We start from the raw sequence: 11,281 nt of genomic DNA, 5'->3' as shown, positions 1-11,281 counted from the left end.
AACACAAAACTACACCTTTATTAATTATTTTACAAAATAATAAACACACATTTTTATTTGTGTATTCCAAAACTCGACTAGGTCGGTGATAATTTGTTTCAGCGACGGCAAACATCCTTTACTTACATTTTACATTTTGTAAAAACGATACAGCTTCTTCACCGCGCTCTTTGGAAAATCCCAAATCAAAATAACATCACTCATTGTACTATCTACAAATAACTAGAACAAGTGTACAGTACGAAAACAAACATAACAATGAGCTACAGAGTTAGGTTATGTATGATAAACCGAGACACAAATCAAGTACAATCTGATAAGAACACTGCAGTTACACCGGGTAATGACCTTCCACTTGACATAGGCCTACTTTCACTGATTTGACTGTCCGGACAGATAACAATAATAAAATTGTGTACAGATGATAAACAAATATTTATCCACAGTTATCACTAGTATTTATTGTGTAATTGCCCACCCAAAGTTACTAAATCCCGCTTATTATCGATGGCCTCCGTTTAATCAGAAAATAACGAATAATACTCGTATTTTTGATTGAAATATGGTTTCGAATTAGGTTTTAAATAACTTATTAGACTACTTCTATTACATGTATCAGAAAGTTTTTAGACTATTCACTCTTTTTGTAGACTCTTGTCTAGACACAGTCAGTACTCATGATTTCTAAGATTAAATTACAAAAATTAATAAACAGGTATTAAATATGAAATTTAGCCTAAACCTAATTTCTCAACACATTACTTTACATGTGATGGTCTCATAGAGAACAAATAGTTCGTGGCACATCATAAAAAGTACGCGATATACATTAAAAGTACGCGGTACCCATTAAAAGTACGCGGTACCAAATTAAGGTACGTGGTACACATTAAAGGTACGTGGTACACATTACAAGTACGCGGTACACATTAAAGGTACGTGGTACACGTTAAAGTTACGTGATACACATTAAAAGTACGCGGTACACATTTTAAAGGTACGTGGTACACGTTAAAGGTACGTGGTACAAATTAAAAGTACGCAGTACACATTGAAGGTACGTGGTACACGTTAAAGGTACGTGGTACACATTAAAGGTACGAGGTACACGTTAAAAATACTTGGTACATTTTGAGAGCCGATGAGCGAGCGGCCCAAGACGACGGACTTTGGATCTGAGTTAGATATAGCGCAAATTAAATAATATCCTATCTGTATCTGTACTAAACACTTTTTATCAGTACCATTGACCTTGTACAGTCTCGATTATCTCCCTTATTCTGTTTGATAATATCCCCGCACTAGCCAGTGGCCCATGAGGACGGGCAGAATAAGGCTCAAAAGAGAATCAGCCTCTCCTTAAATAAGTGTTTAAATATATTATGAATACTAGTTTTGATAAACACTTTTGGAGACTACAGTATTAATACCGGAAGTTAGTAAAATTAAGGAAGTCATCCCCATAAATAAAGGAGCACCTAAAAATGTGAAATAGTATTAGTATGAATGATTGGTATATGAAACATATTCTTAGATTAGTGAGCGTATTCTCGGACACTCTGTATGTAACTCTTTTTCGGTGAATAATCTAAAGGTGTAGTCTGGAAACTTGTATCATATTCCTTCAGAATAATCTTAGGTGATTATTGTTATTGTACAAAGTAACGTGCCATTCCTGTGGAGGCCGCAGGTATAAACAGTGAGGGACACCATACTATACAGCTTTCTACATTACTTGTGAACCTCAACGGTGCATTACTCCACTTGACCCCTCAGGGACTGTTTTGGAAAGATAAAACTTTCGCTCTCAGAGAGTTATCAGAAAATGGGGAAAGTTCGTACTCGCTGTGGGCGATGATAACAAGTTGGCGATTAGTGGAGAAAGTTGGGGATGTTTCTTGAGGTGGAAGTTTTTCTTAACGTTTCCCTGGGCTCTAAGTGGTTATTTCAATTTATTTGAAAACGCTGGAGTGATGCTTTGTAATTAAATATTACATATTTACTAAGTATGAATGTTGAATATAGCTCTAGTTAACAACTTTCCTCTTACAAGCAGCATCTGAAATCTGATGCTGTTGCAGACTTGACTCCTTTAATCTGGAGTTATGTTGGTATGAAGGGTTCAAAAATGGTAGACGGCAAGGAAGAAACTCTTTGCATCGTTTCGCCATCGTAGAAACCTAGAATAGAAAATGTAGAGTGATCTAGGTGAAGAGGTAGATTGCACTACATTTTGCAGCACAACTCAGATTTCAGATGTTGCATATAAAAGGAAGGTGCATATAACTGGAGTTAAACTCAACACTCCCACTATAGCTGCGTTTAATAAGTAGGTCTTACGTTAAATTGATCGATGTGTGTTAGAATACGCCGTGTTGCACATTTAGCGAGCGTTCTTGTATATCAAAAGAAAGTGTAAGTTTTTAAAGTTATAATTATAAGTCGTATCAAGTTTAATACCTATGTGTGTTGTGTACATTTAATAAGTAGGTCTTACGTTAAATTGATCGATGTGTGTTAGAATACGCCGTGTTGCACATTTAGCGAGCGTTCTTGTATCTCCAAAGAAAGTGTAAGTTTTTAAAGTTATAATTATAAGTCGTATCAAGTTTAATACCTATGTGTGTTGTGTACATTTAATAAGTAGGTCTTACGTTAAATTGATCGATGTGTGTTAGAATACGCCGTGTTGCACATTTAGCGAGCGTTCTTATATCTCCAAAGAAAGTGTAAGTTTTTAAAGTTATAATTATAAGTCGTATCAAGTTTAATACCTATGTGTGTTGTGTACATTTAAGTCTGTCGTATGCCTCATGCTACGAAAAATGTGATTGATTAATAATTAGTAATCTTTAAAATTTATATTTTTACTTTAGACAGTTTTAGTTTAAAACACATAAATTTTGCATAAACCTGTACTTTGTGATTATTTGTAATGAGTTGGCTCAACGAGCACAATACGATTAAAGGAAAACATTTATTATGAAAAATTCAGTTAGGCTTTTTAATTTTAAAATAATATTTTATATCTCTGAAATTACAGAAGGCTCTTTTTAACCTTGAAATCAATGGGCAATGAGTTATTGGTAAAAGTTTGGAATTACTTTCTATCACATCAGAGATTTTGAGCTGAGTAACGAATCTTTTATTATACATAGTGAATATAATAACACTGATACGGTGTATATTTCCTCAAATTATTAAGCATCTGTAATTGGCTTACATTATCACTCAAGGGCCTGGAAAATAATTGAATTTATATTTGTCTGCCTGTCCGCATTGTATGTTGAGAACGAAGTCACCTATACTCGATCATTTAAATTTTGTCTATAGAGACGAAATTTTACATGAATCTTCATTTCCATTTAAGCATCATCTAGTTCCATGATGTTGCATGTCACTTCATGAGATTACTCTGAACGTTAACGAAAATGTTTCAGTGATCTAATGGGTAACCAACGAGAAAATCGAAGAATAATTACATTCTGACAATAATATGACATTTTAAAATATGTAGCCCAACTAGTGGCTATCCGCAAAATTTCTCATCTATAGACTTAAAATTTTACATGAAACTTCATTTTTACAGATACAAGAATGAGTTCTGTGGGGTGCATGTGTAACCATAGTATTTCGCTGAGAGGCACTTTAACTTTTGACTCATTAGGCTGAAAGAATTATTATTTTTTCTGTGAGGAGATGTAAAATGTTACTTTATCTTTGATTGTCTGTCCGTTCACAAGACATTTAAAAAACGAAATGATTTATAAGACTTGAAATTTAGAATGCGTTTTCAGCGTAGCCTGTTACGAGACTCGCGGTGTGGCGTACTTCTACCGTGTAATAAATAATTAACTACGAGCTCTTGAAACGTTTTTGTAAATGTACCGTACAAAAATGTTATAGTAGTAAGAAACGTTATAGTGAAAAGTACTTGTTTGACAACTGTCCGTCATTAGGAGAGGAACACACCTGGAAACGGAAAATTACACTTAAGTATTCAATTGCCACTAGACGAGGCTTTGCCGTTGACAATATGCCGGTAACAATTGTCTCTCTTGAGAGAACATGACAGAGCACACTAAACTCGTTGTTATTTTCTCTTTCTATTCATTGTTTTAACGTCAAGATCGATTCTCTCATTTTATAAATTTATTTCAAATGTAATTTAAGCTGTAAATAAATGGTATCTCTAGGTCTAACCGTAAGATGGCGCAGTGAACAAAGTTTCATGGAGGCTACTGCGTCTTTTGTTTTTTTTGGTGTTTACAAAAGTTTTAGTCAACTATGTCAAGATCTATTTCAAAAGCAGTCCAGTCAAAAGTCAATTATTGTTGATTTAATTTTTATTTAGTTTTTCAACTGTTTCAAGACTTATATATACATGCTCTTTGATGCTTAAGAATTTATCTGGAATTAAATATGATTATAGAAATTTCGACGTGTGTTTTAATTTTTCAAAGTATAGTCTGTTAAACACTGAACAAACGTATGTGAAAGTGTGCAAAAATTTGCCGAATCTCTAGAATTTTATAAATAAAAATGAATAGAGAATATGTAGCCAAGCGCTAGTCTCAAGAAAGCCTAAACCTATTCGGGTAATTCTTTTTATAAAATATTGTTTAAAATCCGAGGAAGGTTTATATGAAGAGGAAGATCTGAAAAGTTTCCTGGAATATTTTTAAATTTGGATACAGGGTAATATTTACATTTTATAATCCAAATTAAAATGGCACCAAACAGCTGTTGCCAATTTCAGTTAAATTTCGTCAAAGAGATAAACAAATTAGTTTATAATTTAAATTTTAGAACAGTGCTCGATCAGTAGTGATTCTGATAACATAGACAAAGTTAATATCTAACTTTTATTCCAGATTGCGCCAGTAATGAATTTGAATAAATTAATGCATTTATTTTAAACACTGTTTAAAACCAACCTTAACTCTTACCTATATTAACTCTAAAGACTAAATATATTCTGAGAATATTGAAATATATATATATATATTAAATATTTAATGATATAAATGATACCTAGCAATTTACAACCAAGATTCATGTTATAAATGAGGGGATTCTTTGTTTGATAATGTAAATATTGTAAATATATTTGCCTTATTTTGCAAAAGAAATATAGGCTACTAAAGAAGGTAAAAACGGTTACAACAAAGTAACAACACTTTAGTAAGGACTTGTATAATTGTATGAAATTTAAGTAAATGAATAATGTATTCCGAGAAGTGTCTCGGGATTGTGGAGCAATATGTGAGATTTCTCGTGCTGTCTGACGGGACTGTACAGTTTGCCAACATCCTGGAATTAATATTCCCTCTGTGCACGAGTGTGGAAACAAATGCGTTCATTGAATGCTGCATGTACCTAACTCTTTTTATATTATATCTATATTTGCCAGCATGTTTATTTCGTTGGGAAGTAAAAAACGTGCTATGTACATCCTCGATAGCATTTGACAAACCTTATTTTAGAAATATGAGACAAATAGTTTCAAACAAACTTAATAACTATTAAATAATAAATAAGGCTATGCATGTTTTAAAATAAATGTATAATTAAAGCACTTGCTAATAAACAACTGTGATCTATATTGACTATAATGATTGTTTTGTTTTAAAACAGTTTCAATGTGATAAAATAGTTGTAATGTATTGAAACATGTTAGTGGTTTAGTACATGTTTGACAATTAAATCATTGAAGAAGTAACGGGCAATTAATTACACTTAAGCGTTCCATCGTTATTAGACGAGGCTGTACTGTTGCCACCATTCCGGTAACAATAATCCCTCTGGAGAGAACGTGACTAGGCTGACACACGTTGTGTTGTCTTGCTTCCGTGTTAAGTTCGGTTCTTTAAATATATTTAATTTAGTTACAATTTAAATAAAGTTCATAATATATTATTATTATTATTATTAAAAAAAGTAAACAATGTAATTACATTGTGATAAAACATAGGTGCGATGTTATCAAAATTCTCCGTTGCGAGGTTAATACTCTTTTCGATGTTGTGAATTTATGAAAATAAATGTGTTAAGAACTCTATTATATAGAACTCTTTTTTATAGAGTGGTCCTAAGTACTGACAATTTGTTGTAGTAACGATAACCACATTAATGATAGTGTATTTTTTGGATTGGAGTTATTTTAAAATATATTGAACAAAGTCCTAAAAAAAGTATATTAAATTCTACCTTAAACATCATATTCTATCTAATAGTTTCGATTCTATTATTGTGAATTCGATCTTGTTGTATTTAATTTTTTTTCAACAGTTCCAAGATCATATCTATAAACATATTGATGCTTAAAATCTGAGCAAGGTAAGCCTTTGTTGTGTAGTTTTAAGACTATCTAAAATTGAATACACCTGTTTATTCGTTTGAAGCTACTTAAAAAATTAGCTCATATAATAGTGAAGCATAAAAGTATTCAACTTTAAATGATTATTAAATAAATACAATTGTTTTTCACAAACAGAAATAATTAGATTAAAACTTTTTGCTAATAAAAATGCATTCTAGTGCAAAATGTATTAATTGTTTTTCGACAACAGACAGAAATTAGATAATTTATAAACTTCTTGCTAAAATGTATAAGATGCATTCTTATGCAAATAGTTACATTTTCTTAATGTTACTTTAAATGTTAGACCTTTCTGGCCATTTTTAGCCTAGAGAGTTAGGCTGCGGCTATCTAACCAAGAGGTTCCGCCGGAAAGCGAAACAAAAATTAGGACAAGGTTTCGAATAATTTTCTTTTAAAACATTAATAAGTCAGTTGAAGTTCCATTGTTGTAGAAATAAACTTCTACAAAAATCAACACTGAAAATGAATTAGGAAAAAAAGTTCAAGTTATTATTTTTTAGTAATGTAACAGTTTCCTGTGTCAAAGTTTACAAACAATATATTAAGAATAAAACCAAATTGATAAAAATAAAACCCAAAAATAGACACGTCTATTTTAATTTTATGAAATCCCGATGCCAGAATGTAAAATAATTAACAGTGTCTCAGCATTAATTGACAGTGAGTGACCTATTGTATATTTTACAGGGTTGTACGTTTGCTAACAACCCTGAATTAATATGTCCCTTTGTGCACGAGTAGCGAAACAAAACCGTTCATCAAATACCTTAATCGTTTGCCCAATCGAATCTAGTCGGATAGACATAATTACGCCGCTGCTTATTTTCTTTCGAGGCTGAATTTTACTTGTCGGAGACCACAGGGGTCGTAGGTCGCGGTGACCACACAAGCAGTATGAACCCCGTCCAGTTAGTGTTTGGCCAGGAGTATCGTTGCTTCAAAATACTCAAGAGACATTTTCCCCAAAGAAAATATAAATAGATTAATAAAAATAAAATAATAAATATAATTAAAAACATAAATAACAATTAATAATTAAAATTTTTCTAAATTTAGTTAATTGATTTTTTAAAATGAATTACTGTAGATTAATTGTATTATTATTAAGATACAAATACTAGGGCAGCACAGTAATATGAATATGCGTGAATTATTTATCGACAGGAGAGGTGTTGCCAGGGTGTAAGCCTGGCCGATTGATATCTTTTCTAGGTGATTTATGATTGAACGTAATATAATATTTTCTGGAAAGTTCAGTACACAGGTCAAGTGACGAATAGGATTGGACTAATTACTTCAATCGAGCAATGGCAATCGTTATCCATTGTATTTAAATTGTGTAAGTAACTGTGATCCTCGTGAAAACTGAATAATAAAATATAATTCGTCATTTGTACAAGTTTAACTAAACATTCTAACAGGGAGTAAACTGTGTAAGGACGAGGCCACTCAGACAATCGTCACCTGAATAGCCGCTGCTCCAACATTGTAATAATCTCAGGGGGTGACTGCCGTCATACTATTTTTCGTTTATTGTACTTTTGAGTTCAATTAAATATCAAAAAATTGAAATATAGATCTTTAAATAATGAATATTAACAGGAAAGTATGATATATTCAATGACCACTGGTCTGCTTTCTGTAATGTGGATTCATTTGAAAACTGACATTGCATGTTAATCAACATTACTGTTATAGTTTTGCAATAATACACAATTAATTTTGAAAAACATTGATTTGAAAATCCTGTATATTTTTTATATAAATAAGCTCAAAACTATAAATATATCAAGCCACCAGATTAAATGTCATTCAGATACATTTAGTACTAACAAATTAGAAAAACAGGAACCAACAGTTTAAAACCTTTAGTTATTTTAGAAACTTGTATTCAGCAAACATAAATTAATTATGATGTTATGCGAATTGTTAAACATTGAAAGTACATTAAAATTTAAAAATCTATTGCATATAATAATATATATCAGAGAATGTTTGTTATCGTTTAAAAATACGCTCAATGCAATTTTAAACAAAAAATGTTATTTAACTTTAATTTTAAAACAAGGGGTTTCGAATTAGTTTTTAAATAACTACAATGCAGTTAATATTTTACAGAGACCTTTTATGTTAGCAGAGAAAGTAAAAAGTGTTTACTAAAAGAGCAAGTAAAAGTAGAAAATGTACGCTGTTTGCCAGTCCACGGTACATACTGTTGACGTTGATGTTTTAATTAAAGTGACATGCAAAAGTAATAAATCCACAAAAAGAATTATGTTATATCAAGGTAGTATATAATCAAAACAAGTAATTAAAACCTGAATTATGACAACAGTTGTTTCTCGAGTTATAATGCGGACAAAAACTTACAATAAGATCTTTTTAGATATTTATTTTATAGGAATTTACTTATGGTACGTATTCTGTCATCTAAGTGCGTTACTCTGGTCCACATTAATGGTTGCGTACAAAAAACATGCTTTCAAAATATAATTTTGTAATTGATCCCAAATAAGTGGTTTCTTATAAAAGAATAGACCTAATGTGCTTCAAACACCAACAAAAATCACTTTTGCTATAAAATAGAATAAATTTTTTCCATTTTTGGCCTATAACTTCAAAGAATGGCCATTCTATAAACGCAACTGTAAGATTAATACCACCTGGGTAAACATAAATTACACAAACTACATTTAACATGTCTAGTGAATCAAGAAAATTGTATTTATTGGAATCAAAATTTGTTTGTTTACGAAACCATGTTTTTTTATCGAATGTTCTATTGCACGACGGGTAACGTTCATGCTTTGAATTCATATAAAATCATTCAATTATTGTAACTATAACAAGATATGTTTGAAATATTACTATGATACCTTCACTGATATGTGTGCTTAATGTATCTTTGACAAAATAAAAAAAAAAAAAATATATTATTAACAATGTGCAGTCTTGTAAAATTAATACTTATTACAGTTTTGATTTTGAAGAGCTATATATATATATTGTATAATATTTGATAGATAAATCCACTACACACTAAAATACATCCCATATTAACACACTAAATCTGGAATTCAGTGGATTATTGGTCAGTTATGATGGATGACTGTAGTATTTGATCGTTTACAAACATTATAAAAATTAACTATGCAATTTTTAATTTGCAGTTTCACATCTTGAACATTTTAAGATGTATTTTGTAAAAATAAACATTTATTGTTATGTACTCGTATAAATTGTATTATTTGAAACTTTTAACCAAGTAATCATAACATTGTGTTTTTGATTCATCCAGTACAGTTACTTAATAGTTACGCGGATTAACTGAATTTAGTTTCGAATATTTGAAAATAAAAAAAACTCTTGAATCTCTTGTATAGCTTAAAATTTGGACAATTAACAAATAAATTTTCACTTTTAAAACAAGGGGTTCAAGTAATTTGTGTTCAATATATCCATAATCATGGAATTTTTATTTCCAAGACCTTTTATGGTTAGAAGAAGCAACTATGCACATGTAAGATAATGTTAAGCAAATTGCACTGTGTTAACGCTGTTCCACTGGCAAGGCCATACGGTTTGGTGAGTTTTGCTCAAAACTACATAGCGATAATGTCAATATGTTAATAAAACCACATAAATTATGTTAAACAAGGTAATATTCTTTATGTTTGCTCAGTATACAAAGACCACATGAGCGCGTAACAGCTTCGCTGAGGCTACCGTAATGAACAATTCAAGCCTATAAGTTAGTTGTTTCTCGAGTTGTGATAGTGCGGACATTGACAAGATTACAAACAGAAATTATTTTCCAACTCCTTTGATAACGATCAACCAATTATCTAATTATTAGTGGTTTTGACATCCACATAAGTGGTGTTACTTAGTCCACATTAATGGTCGTACATAATAGCAATAAATGTATGTATGTAACTGTAATAAATTGAATGCTGATTTATCCAAATAAGTGGTTTACTAATAAAAAGAATATGAAACCTATTTAATATAAATATTAAAAGCCCAACATAATTGTTATATTCGTATTGTGGTGATAAAATAGAATAAATATTATTATTGTTTCATAGTAGGCCTATAACTTCCAAAAATATTGTAACCAACAAAAGATTTAAATATAGCGAACTAATTGTTACTGAAAACAGTGTAAACATAATATTACATCAAACTGAAATTTAACATGGGTCATCAGATATTAAATGAATAGGAGACAGTCAATTATTAATAAATAAAAAGCTTGATGAAAAATGTAAATTTAACTTTTACGAAAGCGATTATTGTCCAGGCGACATCAAAGCGTAATCTGCTTTGTTTGTGTTCATACATAAATTGAATTCTTCTAATAACAATTAGAAAAGTTATTTATACATGTTATGATTTAATTACATTTAATTAAATAGTAAGTTGTTACAAGTTAATTACTGATATGTTGTATTAATTATTTTAGCGATATTCCTTAAAAAAAAATATTTTCACATTTATTTATGTAAAATATACTCGGTAACGTATTAATAATAATTCATAATTGAATTTCTGATATAATATAATATATAAATATATATGAGTATTTATCCTCTATATATATACAAGATGTGAAACTGCAACAAAATATTTTTTCCAAATCAAACATTTTGCACGTGCATTTATTGTAATCAACTTTTAACCAAGTAACTAGACATTCCTTGATTCATCGCGTATCTAGATAAAAAAGTTAGTTGGATCTTAAACTTTTGAACCTTAGTTTCGAATAAACATATATATTTACCTAAAAATAAACTTTACAACTCCATTAAATTTGACTGAATATGATGAGAAATTTTATCGACAGGTAAACTATGACTAAAAATTTCACTGTAAAAGTAAGTTCAGTAATTTTAT

The sequence above is a fragment of the Homalodisca vitripennis genome, chromosome 2, assembly GCF_021130785.1.
Source record: "Homalodisca vitripennis isolate AUS2020 chromosome 2, UT_GWSS_2.1, whole genome shotgun sequence".
Classification (NCBI taxonomy): Eukaryota; Metazoa; Arthropoda; class Insecta; order Hemiptera; family Cicadellidae; genus Homalodisca; species Homalodisca vitripennis.
Note: the sequence above shows the minus strand (reverse complement) of the source record.